Source organism: Odocoileus virginianus, chromosome 10 (genome assembly GCF_023699985.2).
Source record: "Odocoileus virginianus isolate 20LAN1187 ecotype Illinois chromosome 10, Ovbor_1.2, whole genome shotgun sequence".
In the NCBI taxonomy this organism is placed as follows: domain Eukaryota; kingdom Metazoa; phylum Chordata; class Mammalia; order Artiodactyla; family Cervidae; genus Odocoileus; species Odocoileus virginianus.
Window position 1 is genome coordinate 5913175 of NC_069683.1, and position 15295 is coordinate 5928469.

Sequence of the window (15295 nt, forward strand, 5' to 3'; positions counted from 1 at the left end):
AGGAGCTCTTGGAACCTGGGGGAGAGAGCACTAACATTTACTGAGAGTCAACCAAGTGTCTGGTACGTGCCAGAAACTCCCACAGACAGAGTCATCCCCGTTGACCCTCACAGGCCTTCAAGGTGTATGTTATCACTTCCCATTTTCCAGATGAAGAAACTGAGGCTCAGTATGGGCATGAAATCTCAAGGTTTCATGACCTGCAAATGATAGATCTAGGATTGAATCATGTGTTATGCAGCTCTAAGACTGTCCTTTGCATCCTGCTGGCTCTTGTGGGGCCCACATGGAGGCTGGCCTGTGGATTGAATGGGCCCTGGATGCACTCATGTACAGAGCTCTCCCCTTCTCCCTCTGGCTGTGGGAGCCCTAGGTCCTGGGACACAAAGACCTGATCAGGAAGACAGAAATGAGACTGGTGTTATGTTATGGATTGAATTGTGTTCCCCCAAAAGATCCGTTGAAGATATAACCCTCATACCTGCCAATGTAACCTTATTTGGAAATCAGGTCTTGGCAGATGTAGTCAGGTTAAGAAAAGGTTGTAGGGTGGGCCCTAGTCCACTATAGCTAGTGTCCTTATAAGAAGAGGAAAGATTGTCATGTGAAGACAAAGGCAGAGATTGGAGTTATGCTGCCCTAAACCAAGGAATGCCTGAGACTACCGGAAACTATAAGAGGCAAGGAAGAATCGTCCTCTGGAGGGCTTTGGAGGGAGCATGACTGCCAGCACCTAGATTTTATAGTTCTAGCCTCCAGAACTGTGAGATAATACCTTTCTGTTGTTTTAAGTCATCTAGTTTGTGGTCCTTTGTTATGGCTGCCTTGGCAGACTCCTATAGCTGAGGTCTGCCCGGTGTCCCCCTTGGCTTCCTTAGGAAGCAGGCAGACTAGAACTTGTGGGAGAGAAGAGCTCAAGTCTCAGCTCCATGAGGGAAAAACTTCTCCCAGTCAGAATGAGTCTTCAGTGGGGGCTGCTTCAACGGAGTGAGGGTCACATCATAAGGTGTATATGTGAAGGAGTAGATGGACCTTTTATAGGAATATTTGGTTGTCTCTTCTTACTGCTGTTTTGGGAAGTCATGAACATATATATAGATATAAAAATAGAAAGGATTGGCCTACTGATAAATTTGCTATGTATTTTGCAAACATGTTTTCTAGTTAAAAGGCTTATCTTTTCATGTTCTCTGTGGTATCTTTTAAAGAATAGAAGGTCTTAGTTTTAACATTGTCAAATTTATCCATCTTTTCCTTTATGCTCTGTGCTTTTGTTGTCTACTTCTAAAAATCCTTGTTTCATCCCAAGGTCATGAGAGAGGCTCCTATGTGTTTCCAAAATTTTTAAATGCTACCTTTCACATGCATCTTTAATTCACCTGGAATTGATTTTTGTGGAGGGTGTGAGGAGGTAGGGCACTAGTTTTTAAAATATAGATAAGCAACCACTCAGCATTCTTTTTCACTCTGCAGCACTGTCTCTGTCTCATATTTAACTTTGAAACAATATCTTACAGTGTTAATTACTGTTGTTTTAGGGTAAGTCTTAATATCTGGTAGGGATTTCCAGGTGGCTCCCTGATAAAGAATCCACCTGCCAAAGCAGGAGATGCAAGAGACAAGAGTTCGATCCCTGGAAGATCCCTTGGAATAGGAAATGGCATCCCATTCCAGTAATCGTGCCTGGGAAATTCCATGGACAGAAAAGCCTAGCAGCTACAGTCCATGGGGTTGCAAAGACCCAGGCACAACTGAGCAACTGAGCATGCCCTTGTTTAATATCTGGTAGAGTAAAACTTCCCCATCTGCACTTTCTTCTTCTGGAATGTCTTCACTATAGTTTTTGGTATTTATTAAAGGTCATTTTAAAAATCCTTATCCCTGCCCATTTATATTAAAGTTCCCTTAAAATAATGCTAGTATCACTATTAATCTGAATAATTTACTTTAAAATTTATATAACTATTTGCATAGTAAAAGTTTAAAAGTTTGAGATATAGTCATAAAAATTTTTACGTGTAGATAGCAATATACATACAATATATTTATGTCTACATTATGATGAAATCCCTGGAGAAGGGAAAGGCTACCCACTCCAGTATTCTGGCCTGGAGAATTCCGTGGACTGTGTAGTGCATGGGGTCGCAAAGAGTCGGACATGACTGAGCTATTTGCACTTCACTTCACTATGATGAAATCATTCTTCATACACTATTCAGCCATTTGACTTTTTCACTTGGGTCTATGTTCAATATATTTTCATGTCATAAAAATCAAACAGACAACCCACTGACTCTGGAAGAGGAAGACCCCATGGCTGGGGCTATTGCAATCATGATTGCCCAGTCAGTGACCTGAATCAAATAGTCATCAGAATGCTGGGCAAAGAAAAAAAAAAAAGAACTGCTTCATTAAAAAAATGTTCACAGTGTATCCCATTTTAGAGAAGTACTATAATCTAGTCAATTTCTTGAGGTCCAATGATACTTTCAACAGATCATTTAAAAAAAAATTCTAGGGACTTCCCTGGTGGTCCAATGGGTAAGAACCTGCCTTCCAATGAAGGGTACGCAGGTTCGATCCCTGGTTGGGAAACTAGGATCCCACATGCCTTGTGGGCAAATAAGCCTGTGCACTGCAACTAAGACCCAAGGCAGTCAAAAATATATAAATAAATAATTTTTAAAAATTATACTTCTCTAAACAAACTACCTTCAAAGAATTGTAGCCATTATTTACACTCCCACTAACCGTGGATCACAGCGCCTGTGGGATTACAGTCACCAACACATGGTGTTTTCAAGAAGGGGGTTAGACAGATACTGTAAAAATAGAGCAAAGATTTACATGTGTTCCCCTTCCCCCAACTAATAAAAATAAATGGAAAAATATATAACTAAATAAATAGATAGATAAAAAAAAAAATTTCCCACCAAAAAAAAAAATAGAGCAAAGAACATAATAGACATTATGAGCACATCACCCAGCTTTGCCCCATATTTACTGCATGAGCTTTTTATTACATTTTATTTGGAAATTAAAAATAAAGTAAGGACATTTCACACATCAGTAAAAGTGGAGTGAATGAACCCCGACCACCTTCAACAGTTATCGATTCGTGGCTAACTGTGCTCCATCTAGACTCCCAACCACAAGTTAAGGAAACAGACACCAAACTCTATATAATTTCACCTGTAAATACTTCAGCAAGTCTTTGCAAAAGATAAACAGTTTCACACCTTAAAAGTGAATGATTTTCTAGTATAATCAAATACCAATGTAACAAATTTTACTGGTTGTCTTTTTACACATATTATACATATATACATATATACAAAGTATAATATATAATATGTATATTCATTTACATATATTTTTTCTCTTTATGTATATATATTTGCTTGAATAAGGATCCAAAGTAAGGTCCAGACATTGTGTTTGATTGTGTCTCTTAAGTTTTTCTTTTTAATTTGAAACAAGCACAAACACAGAGAAGTGGCAAGTACATTACAAAGAACTTCCCTTCCCTTGAACCTTTTGAACGTGAGTTGTGGACCTGGTTTCCCATCACCCCCTGAGTCTACACTATTTCCTACGAAGACTGTCTCCTCTGTAATACAACCAGAAACACCAGGAGGCTGAGAGGGACTCATCGCTACCATTTACTCCTCAGAGCTCCTTCAAGTGGCCAATTGCCCCAGTAGTGTATTGTATAGTTGGAGGACCCAGTTCAGACACAGTCGCTGTATTTAGATGTCACGTCTCTTTAGCCTCCTTCAGTCTGGAAAAGTTCCTCAACTTTTGACTTTTAAGACTTTGACATTTGGGGAGTGATTTTCTAGACCAGTAGGAATTTGTCTGACATTTCCTCATGATTATGCATCATTAGCAGGAATAGCCCAGAAGTGACCCTGTGGTTTTCTCATTGCGTCTTCAGATGGTGTGTGATTTTGACCGGTCCCTTTACTGATGAAGATAGAGGTGATATCTGCTAGTCTTCTCCACGGTGAAGTTACTCCTTCCTCTTTTGTGATTTCATAGAGAAATATTGTGAAACTGTGAAAATGTCTCATTTCTCATCAAGATTTCAATTTATTCATTTGTTTATATCAGTGTGTACTTATGATTTTCTGTTTTATTTGCTGGGCTGTATTTAGTTTTGTGATCAAATTGTTCCTAGCTTGACCAGTCCCTTCAAGCCGGGTCATGTATCCTTTTGAAAAATCCCTGTCATTCTTGGATACTTCCGTAATTTCTGGCACAACAAGATCTTCCAGGCATATCTTGTACTCTTCCTGCTCCTATCCTGTGATTATCCTGTGATTATCCTGTGCCCCCTAACAGAAGGCAATTTTGCCGTGAGAACTCAAGATTTACTCTAACTATTTTCATATATAACATACAGTGGTGTTAATTTCATTTATTGCATTGTATATTTCATCTTTAGTACTTACGTATTTCAGGCACATCTTGTACTGTTCCTGCTCCTATCCTGTGAACATGCATTCTCTAAGGAAATGCAAAATGGTGACATTCTATTATTCTTTCTTTACTTATTAGCAAGGATTCCTTCATTAAAAACAAAACTAAAAAACTTTCTTTTCATCAAATACACGAGTTCATTTCTTTGAGGTAGTTTCAATAGCAAGTCAGGATAAATGTCTTTCCCTTTACTTATTAGCTTTCATAATAATGGGTTTATTTTCTAGCACCCTCCTAAGCTGATTAATAAGACTTTTTGCTTCCAGTTTTATTGATATATAGCTGTTCTAAAGTTTAAGGTGTACAGCATAATGTTTTGATTTACATACAGCATAAAGTGATATCATAATAAGTTTAGTGAGTGTCCATCATGTCGTATAGACATGTGATTAAATTAAAGAAACAGAAGGCAATTTTGCCATGAGAACTCAATGTTTACTCTAACTACTTTCATATATAACATATAGTTGTATTAATTTCATCTATTGCACTGTACATTTCATCCCTAGTACTTATGTATCACAGAAGTGGAAGTGTGCACCTTTTGACTACCTTCATCCAGTTCCTCCTCCCCCAGTTTCCCACTTCCGGTTACCACAAATCTGATCTCTTTTTCTAAGAGTTTGTTTAGTTTTGAAATATAATTGACCTACAATACTACATTAGGTCCTGTTACACAACGTAGTGATCCAACATTTCTATACATTTCAAACTGATCACCATGATAGGTCTATTATTATATGAACAAGTATTGTTATGAACTTGCTGACTTTTAATATATTTGTATTTCAATTTGTATTTCAATATATTTGTCATTATTGTTATGAAGTTCAGATGGTCCCATATTTGGTCAGTGGGAGCCTGTCTTGGTTTGTTTTTCCATATGAATTAATCATGAGGAAACAGGAGAAATCACAAGGAAACTGAATTCTTTCCCAATGAAAAAAGTCACTGGGAATTTTGTTTGGGATTGCACTGAATCTAAAGATCAGTTTGGAGAACAATGACATCTTCAAGATAGCAAGTCTTTCCATTTATTAATGTGATATATATCTCTGTTTATTTGGTAAAGAACCTGTCTGCCAATGCAGGAGACTTAAGAGACTCGGGTTTGATCCCTGGGTTGGGAAGATCCCCTGAAGAAGGAAATGGCAACCCACTCCAGTATTGTTGCCTGGAGGATTCCATGGGCAGAGGAGCCTGATGGGCTACAGTCCATGGGGTTACAAAAGGACATGACTTAGCAACTAAACAGCAACAGCAACATCTTTCAATGAAGTTTTATTAATAGTTCTGTACATCTTTTGTTAGATTTATTCCAAGATATTGCACATTTTTATTAGTACAAATCATATTCTTTTTAAACTGTATTTTCTAACAAAAAATGGAAAAAAATATAAAAGTGCAATTGACTTTTGTGTGTTGACTTTAATCAGACAAATTGCTAAACTCTCTGAAGTCTGGTAATTTGACTCTAGACTATTTTGCTTTTCTAGGTAGAAAGTCATATTAAATCATAACAGTTTTGTTTCTTCCTTTTCGATCCTTAATTCTATTTCTCTTTTGTCTTATTGTGTTTTCTGGAACTCATGCAATGTTTAGTAGAAATGGCAGTAAGTACTCTTCTTTATCTTATTCCTATTTTTAAAAGAAGCACTTTTATTGTTTCAGAATTTAGTAAAATGCTTCCCATAGATTTTTTTGGTAGATATCAGGTTTAGAAAATTCGTTTATATTACTAATTGTGAAGAGTTTTATTAACTGCAAATGGATGTTAAAAATAATTCTAATTTTTCCCTTTAATCTGTTGTTAAAAGCAGTTCATTTATAGATTTTTCTAATGTTGAACACTGTAGTCAGAGAATATGGTTTATATGATTCTTTGTAGTTTGTTGGTACTTGTTTTATAGCCTAGTGCATTATCAGTAGGCAAAGGTGGTCTATGTTCTTTAAAACTGGGTTTATTGTCCAGTTATTGGATATAGGATTTTAATTAGATCACTGAAGTCTTACTGATGATTTTTTTTTATGTGATCTAACAAGTTCTGATAGATCTCCCCCTGTATATGTCTTTTTTAAAGCTGTGTTTTCATGTGTGTATGAATTAAAGTTTTATATCTTCCTGGTTAATTGAAATATTAATTATTTCCTGATGGCCCACTTTATCTCTCATCGTGTTTCTGTCTTCAAATCTGTTTAGTCTGATATTCATTTGGCTACACCAGATTTTTTTTCTTTTTGGTTAATATTTGTCTATTTCATCCTTTGAATTTTCTGTTTTCTTACAGCTATTTTTTTTTACCCTTCTTTAACCATCTTCATTTCACTACTGTGAATCAAATTATTTCTACTCTATAGCACATAGTAGGTACTCAGGAAACCCGCCATTGTCACCCTCAGGTATCTTCGAAGCCTTCTAGGGGTAGGGGACTGGGAAGGGAAGTGAGGTCTCGTCTCACTATTACCCCTCAGTCTGGGGGGCCTACAGGACATGGTTTTTCCTGAGAAAAGCATGGCGTTTCCAGAAAGACCTGGCTGAGAAAACCCCACTAGTCTGAGGCCACATAACTGTTTCCTAGAAACTAGATGTGAGTGAAACTCTGCTGGTGCCCGAGTCACAGCATACGTTTCCTGTTTTTCATCCACGAGCTAATAAAGTTATTTCCTTCACATGCTGCACTGCTGAGCAGGAAGGCCCCGCTGCCTCAAGGCTGGAGGCTGGCCCTTATCCACCTCGCTCCAGGCGAGGGAGGAAGTGGCCTGGGCTCTCCTGGGGGAGGGGCTTCCTCCCGGGGAAGGACTGCTGTCAACTCTCCTCCCCACACACTCGACCCCTCAGCTGCAAGGGGGCATCAGAGCCAGCTCTACCCCGACAGTCCCCAAGGCTCTGTCCCAGGGCCTGGAGCCCTCCGTGGGTCTCCTGACCATCTATCTGGTTCTCTTGGAAGACCCCTCGATGTGTGAGCAGCACCTCAAATTTCATGTGTCCCACACAGATCTCTTGCCTCACGCATGTCCTTCCTCATAGTCCCCATCTCTGTGGTTCTCTCGCCATCCACCAGTTGCTTAATCCAAATGAAGGGCATCACTGGACCCCCTGCCCAATCCGTGTAGCCTGTTAGCCAGATGACTTGATCTGGGCTCCCTGGCCCCAGCCTAGACTCCATGTCCAGCAGTGTGGAGAGGGATTTTGGGGGGTCCCAAGGGCAGAGATGGATTGGTGTCATCTCTTTGCCCTAGCACAGTGTGGTGTTAGGGAGACTACTCTGGAGACTGTGTTGAACGGTGGAGTGAATGAATGAGTGAATGAATGGGCAGGCCCTCTGGAGTCTTCTTCAGGATAACAGGCTGCCAGGCCGCCTCTTCTAACCATCCTCCCTAGTTGTGGTTTCACCATTGCCCCCGGCTCCTTCCTCCAAACCCTGTCCCACTTCTCTCCCACATGAGGAACCCGGCTGCAGACATAACTCTGGTCGCTCCTCTGGGGCAGGGCTCTGGGGGTGGTGTGCTTTTGCAGTGTCAGCTCTAGGTGCCAAGGATACTGCACTGAGTCCTTTGTTTCTGATTCACTCAGACATTTCTGGAGCCCAGAGTGTGTGCCATCCACTTGGGATATGACATCACACGGATGAAAAATTCCTTCACCTGAGCTTCACTGGCCAGAGCAGGGAGTTGAGGACCCATAGCACCCAGCCACCAGTACGTCCAGGTGAGCTGGGGCATTCAAAGGTGGGCTTGGTGGATACAGCCAGGCGGTAACAGGGCAGGAAGGCTGTGGGGAGCTTGCGCAGGTAAAAACCTGGACAGCAGGCAAAGCTGCCGGGCTGAGCCCAGCTCCCAGGATACAGTGTCACAGAAGGATGGAGGGTGATGGCCCTGGGGGGCTGGGATCCACCGCTGGCCCCAAACAGACAGTCAGTGAGAAGGTCATGATTTAGGAGTCAGGCAGCCCCGACACACTGAGGAAGCCGCTCTCCGAGCCCCCATTTCCTTTTCTGTAGCGTAGATGTGAACAACCCTTGTTTCACTAGACGATGAAATGAAAGCACGTCAGACAGGCCCCTGGCACCTGTGAGGGGCCAAGCTGGGGCCTGGGAGGTGGGGAGCTATCAGTCCCGGAGCAGGGGCCAGGGGCCAGAGCTGCTCAAAGCCCCTTGCTGTCTTCTGCTCAGGGGCTCTCAAAGCTAAGACAGGGGATGAGGCTTAGGGTGAAGGGCAGCGGAGGGCGGAAAGATTTAGTCTTGAGTTAGGCAGTGTACGCCCATGAGTACAATGCTCACGAGCTTCAGGTGGAGCAGGTATCACCCTGAGGAAATGGGGCTCGGAGTGGAAGTGACCTGCCACAGGTGGTGGGCACAGCTGAGCTCCAACCGAGGTGTGCGGGTTCCTGTGCTCAGTCAGGCTCCCTGTCTTGCTTGCACTGAGGTTGGGGACCTCACTCCAGCCCTGACCTCCTTTCTCAGAGTCGCGACTCTGGAGCCAGCTGATTGGTAGACCTACCGCTGCATTGTTGAACCTCTTATCCACCCTGGTCTGCTCATCTTTTGTTTCCAACCCAGTCTGGAAGCCTGCAGATGCCCCGTGTTCTCCATTCTGCTCCTGACTGGGCCCCTCCGTGTCTTGGATTGGCCTCCCTGCCGAGTTCTAGGGGGGCTGGGCCTCATCTGTGTGTCACTAGCACCCAGCCAGGACCCCAGCACGGCGTGGAAACCAACAAAAGGTTTGCTGAAGAGGAATGAGGTAGAGGGTAGCCTGGGTTACCGGAATGCTCTGAGTGGGTGAAATTTCCACACCCCGAAGACGGGAAAGGCCCCCAATTGTGCCCCACGGTTCTAGGTACACACAGCACCTTGGCTATTTGTTTCCAAATTCCAGTCAAATATACATAACATACAGTTTACCATTTTAACCCTTTTTAGCCACAACTCGGAGGTATTAAATAATACACGTTGTTGTGCAACCATCGCCACCATCCAGCTCCAGGACTTTCGCGTCACCCCACACTCTTGGCTGTCTTTTTCTTGTTTTTGGCTGTGTGCTCCCGGGAGAGCAAGCGCCCTGCCTCGGAGCCTCAGCTGCTCATTTACACTCCAGGAAGCACGGCTGCCTCACAGCTTGTTGTGAGACTAAAGGAGGTGGGTGTGGACCATGCTTCCTGGGTCAAGTGGGGTGCACCCGGGAGTGGCTGCTATTCTTCCCAGGTTGGCACAGGCCAGCTCCTCAAGGGCACTTCCTAAAGGCCAAGGTTGCCTGTAATGAATACGATAATTGTGGCACTATCATGACAGTGAGGCATGAAGGAGAGGACGCCGGCCAAAGGGGAGCCGGGAGACCTAAAAATTCTCTGCTGTGGACCATTTGTGGCCTCAGCGGTATCCCTGCGCCGCCTGGGCTCCACTTTGTTCTTGCACACAGGGGCGCACAGAGGGCGCTTTCTTGTGGTACCGAAAGCCGCTTCTTCTCTGTCGTCAATCTCAGGCCTCCCCTCCCCTGGGCCAGGAGGCTGGGTGAGCAGTTCCCGGTGCATGCAGAGAGGAATTCAGTGCTTCCCAAGGGCTCTCTGCTCCCTGAGCAGCTTGTGTGCTAGCCCACCAGACCACAGGCCCCTCGAGGACAGAGGCGCTGGCTTTCTTTCACTCAGCCATCCGTTCATTCACTTGTTCATTCACTTGTGTACTGTATGAACTCTTGTCTGTGCCAGGCCCTGTGCTGGCTGCCTGTGTGGGCTCCTGGTCTGGTGAGAGGTCAGAGCCAAGCCTGGACAGGGTGGTAGAGTGCTGGGCCTGCAGGGACAGAATGGTATTCCCGGCGCCCTGTGCCCGGCAGAGGGTGGGGTGGGAGCGGCCTGCGGTGCAGACAGGCTGGGGCAAGTGCCCGTCTCCTACAAGCTCTATCTCCTTATCTGTAAAGCAGCTGCCCCAGAAGGGGGTTGTGAGGAGCCAAGGAGGGGGGTGCACGTGGCAAAATAAGAGCACAGCTGCTCGGCGAACATGGTCTCGTGTGAGCAGAGACCACGGTGGGGTGGCCCCACTCGGGAAATGCTGCTCCCATGTCTGTCCGTCTGTCCCTTAGCCAAACCCTCCCAGCACCTGTTGGAACAGCGTATGGCAGACATCACATAATATGGGCTGTCACTTCTGCGAGGTACTTCTTGAGAACCCTTAGAGATGCTTATCTTCACTGAGCTGGGGTTCTCAGAAGGGACCTGCTGCTGGGTGAGCATGAGACGTGGGTCCGCGACACAGCAGTGCAAGCCCCAGGCCCCGCCCTCCAGGTCCTCGGTCTTGTGGGGGGAAGTCAGGTGTGACACTGCAAGCGACCTGCTCCGAGCAGGGCAGACGATGGAACCCCAGGCCAGTGTTCCAGTGGGGGTGGGGCGGTGCTGAGCGGAGGGATGGACTCAATTCATGGACGGAGGATAGGATTGAAGCTGAGGTAAAGAACTGTTTGGGCCAGTTTTAGTGTTTAGTCTCAATAGCACCACTCACCCCCCCTCCCCCCCGCCCCGCAACAATTTAGTTATTATATTCACAACCCCCATTTTACAGATGTGAAAGCTGAGGCTTAGTAAAGTTTCTCCCTCTCCAAGGATCACGCTGTTGGCAGGTGGTGAGGCCTGGACTTGAATGCCATGCCACGCCCTGTTGCCTCACACAGGTTTTTTTTCTGTCTTTCTTCTTCTGGGGACCTGCCCTCCCTTCTGCCTTTTTCACAATCCCATGCTCTGACCTCCTCCAGGTTTCACCTTAAAAACCACCGCACCCAGAAGGCTCCATCTCGTTTCCTGCTACAGGCCTCCGAGTACCTGGGTGCAATCTGCGAGAAAGCCATAACTTTGTAATCCCTTCTTCTCCCACAGCCCAGGCCTGGGAATGTCTTCCTAGCTCTGGGAAGGCCCAGGTACACAGGCTCCACCCTAGGGTGTGGGCACGGACAAAGCCTCTTTGTTCCATTGTCTGCCCCAATGCTCCACCTGAGCAGGAAGCTGTGCCAACCCAGCGTGGGTTTGCTGATGAGGCAGCGAGGGCCACGGATCCACAGATTCAGTACCTGAGCTCTCATCTCCACCTGCATGTCAGTATCACCTAGGAGCTTATAAAAAAATCGCAAGGCAGGGCCCCACCCCAGACCCATTACACCAGAATCTCTGGGTGGGGCCTAGGCATCGGCATTTATGACAACCCCTTATGGGGGTCCATCTCAGTGGGCTGTCATGTGGTCCTGGTGGTCATGCAGGGGGGCTTAGCCTGGACAGTAATTTGCACTCCTCTCCTCTCCAACAACCTCTCCTCCAACAAGTTTTATATTATTCATATCTCATGTTTTATGTTGAATTTTGTTTCCCTGCCTGCCAATTCATGCATGTGTGTGCCAAGTTGCTTCAGTCATGTCTGGCTGTTTGTGATCCTATGGACTGTAGCCTGCCAGGTTCCTCTGTCCACGGGATTCTCCAGGCAAGAATACTGGAGTGGGCTGCCACGTCTTCTCCAGGAGACCTTTCTGACCTCTGGATCCAACTCACGTCTCTTATGTCTCCTGCACTGGCAGGTCAGTTCTTTACCACTAGAGCCACCTGGGAAGCCCCCACCAATTCATATGAAGTCTTAATTCCCAGGTTCTCAGAATATAACCTTATTGAGAGATGAAGTCTTGATAGAGGTTCGGTTCAGTTCAGTCACTCAGTCGTGTCCAACTCTTTGCGACTCCATGGACTGCAGCACGCCAGGCCTCCCTGTCCATCACCAACTCCTGGAGTTTACTCAAACTCATGTCCATTAAGTTGGTGATGCCATCCAACCATCTCATCCTCTGTCATCCCCTTCTCCTCCTGCCTTCAATCTTTCCCAGCATCAGGGTCTTTTCCAATGAGTCAGTTCTTCACATCAGGTGGACAAAGTATTGGAGTTTCAGCTTCAGCATCAGTCCTTCCAATGAATATTTAGGACTGAGTTCCCTTAGGAAGGATTGGTTGGATATCCTTGCAGTTCAATGGACTCTCAAGAGTCTTCTCCAACACCACAGTTCAAAAACATCAATTCTTTGGTGCTCAAAGTTTTCTTTATGGTCCAACTCTCACATCCATACATGACTACTGGAAAAACCATAGCTTTAACTATACAGACCTTTGTTGGCAAAGTAATGTTTCTGCTTTTCAATATGCTGTCTAGGTTGGTCAGAGCTTTTCTTCCAAGGAGTAAGTGTCTTTTAATTTCATATCTGTAGTCACCATCTGCATTGATTTTGGAGCCCAGAAAAATAAAGTCTGCTAGTCTTTCCACTGTTTCCCCATCTATTTGCCATGAAGTGATGGGACTGGATGCCATGATCTTAGTTTTCTGAATGTTGAGTTTTAACCCAGTTTTTTTTCACTCTCCTCTTTCACTTTCATCAAAAGGCTCTTTAGTTCTTCTTCACTTTCTGACATAAGGGTGGTGTCATCTGTGTATCTGAGGTTATTCATATTTCTCTTAGCAATCTTGATTCCAGCTTGTGCTTCGTCCAGCCCGGCATTTCCCATGATGCACTCCGCATGTAAGTTAAATAAGCAGAGTGACAATATACAGCCTTGACATACTCCTTTCCCAATTTGGAACCAGTCTGTTGTTCCACGTCCAGTTCTAACTATTGCTTCTTGACCTGCATACAGATTTCTCAGGAGGCAGGTCAGGTGATCTGGTATTTCCATCCCTTTAAGAATTTTCCACAGTTTGTTGTGATCCACACAGTAAAAGGCTTTGGCACAGTCAATAAAGCAGAAGTAGATGTTTTTCAGGAACTCTCTTGCTTTTCCTATGATCCAACGGATGTTGGCAATTTGATCTCTGGTTCCTCTGTATTTTCTAAATCCAGCTTGAACATCTGGAAGTTCACAGTTCACATACTGTTGAAGTCCAACTTGGAGAATTTTGAGAATTACTTTGCTAGTATATGAGATGAGTGCAATTGTGTGGTAGTTTGAACATTCTTTGCCATTGCCTTTCTTTGGGATTGGAATGAAAACTGATCTTTTCCAGTCCTGTGGTCACTGATGAGTTTTCCAAATGTGCTGGCATATTGAGTGCAGTACTTTCACAGCATCATCTTTTAGGATTTGAAATAGCTCAACTGGAATTCCATCACCCCTACTAGCTTCATTCATAGCAGTGCTTCATAAGGCCTACTTGACTTCGCTTTCCAGGATGTCTGGCTCTAGGTGACTGATCACACCATCATGATTATCTGGGTCATGAAGATCTTTTTTTGTATAGTTCTTCTGTGTTTTCTTGCCACCTCTTCTTAACAGCTTCTGCTTCTGTTAGGTCCATACCATTTCTGTCCTTCATTGTGCCCTTCTTTGCATGAAATGTGCCCTTGGTATCTAATTTTCTTGAAGAGACCTCTAGTCTTTCCCATTCTAATATTTTCCTCTATTTCTTTGCATTGATCACTGAGGAAGGCTTTCTTATCTCTCCTTGCTATTCTTTGGAACTCTGCATTCAAATGGGTATATCTTTCCTTTTCTCCTTTGCCTTTAGCTTCTCTTCTTTTCTCAGCTATTTGTAAGGCTTCCTCGGACAACCATTTTGCCTTTCTTTTTCTTGGGAATGGTCTTGATCACTGCCTCTTGTACAATGTCATAAACCTCCATCCATAGTTCTTCAGGCACTCTGTCTATCAGATCTAATCCCTTGAATCTATTTGTCACTTCCACTGTATAATTGTAAGGGATTTGATTTAGGTCATACCTGAATGGTCTAGCGGTTTTCCCTACTTTCTTCAATTTAAGTCTGAATTTGTCAATAAGGAGTTCATCATCTGAGCCACAGTCAGCTCCCGGTCTTGTCTTTGCTGACTGTATAGAGCTTCTCCATCTTTGGCTACAAAGAATATAATGAGTCTGTTTTCAGTATTGACCATCTGGTGATGTCCATGTGTAGAGTCTTCTCTTGTGTTGTTGGAAGAGGGTGTTTGCTATGATCGGTGCTTTCTCTTGGGAAAACTCTGTTAGCCTTTGACATGCTTCGTTTTGTACTCAAGGCCAAATTTGCCTGTTGTTCCAGGTATCTCTTGATTTCCTACTTTTGCCTTCCAGTCCCCTATAATGAAAAGGACATCTTTTGGGGGTGTTAGTTCTAGAAGGTCTTGTAGGTCTTCATAGAACTGTTCAACTTCAGCTTCTTCAGCCTTACCGGTAAGGGCATAGACTTGGATTACTGTGATATTAAATGGCTTGCCTTGGAAATGAACAGAGATCATTCTGTTGTTTTTGAGATTGCATCCAAGTACCATATTTCGGACTCTTTTGTTGACTATGATGGCTACTCCATTTCTTTCAAAGGATTCCTGCCCACAGTAGTAGATAAACTGGTCATCTCAGTTAAATTCACCCATTCCAGTCCATTTTAGTTCACTGATTCCTAAAATGTCTATGTTTACTCTTGCCATCTTCTGTTCGACCGCTTCCAATTTGCCTTGATTCATGGACCTAACATTCCAGGTTCCTATGCAAAACTGCTCTTTATAGCATTGGACTTTACTTCCATTACCAGTCATATCCACAACTTTGATTCCATCTCCTCAGTCTTTCTGGAGTTATTTCTCTACTGATCTCCTGTAGCATATTGGGCATCTACCAACCTGGGGAGTTCATCTTTCAGTGTCCTATCTTTTTGCCTTTTCATGCTATTCATGGGGTTCTTAAGGCAAAGATACTAAGTGGTTTGCCATTCCCTTCTCCAGTGGACCACATATTGTCAGAACTGTCCACCATGAGCCATCTGCCTTGGGTGGCCCTACATGGCATGGCTCATAGTTTTATTGAGTTAGACAAGGT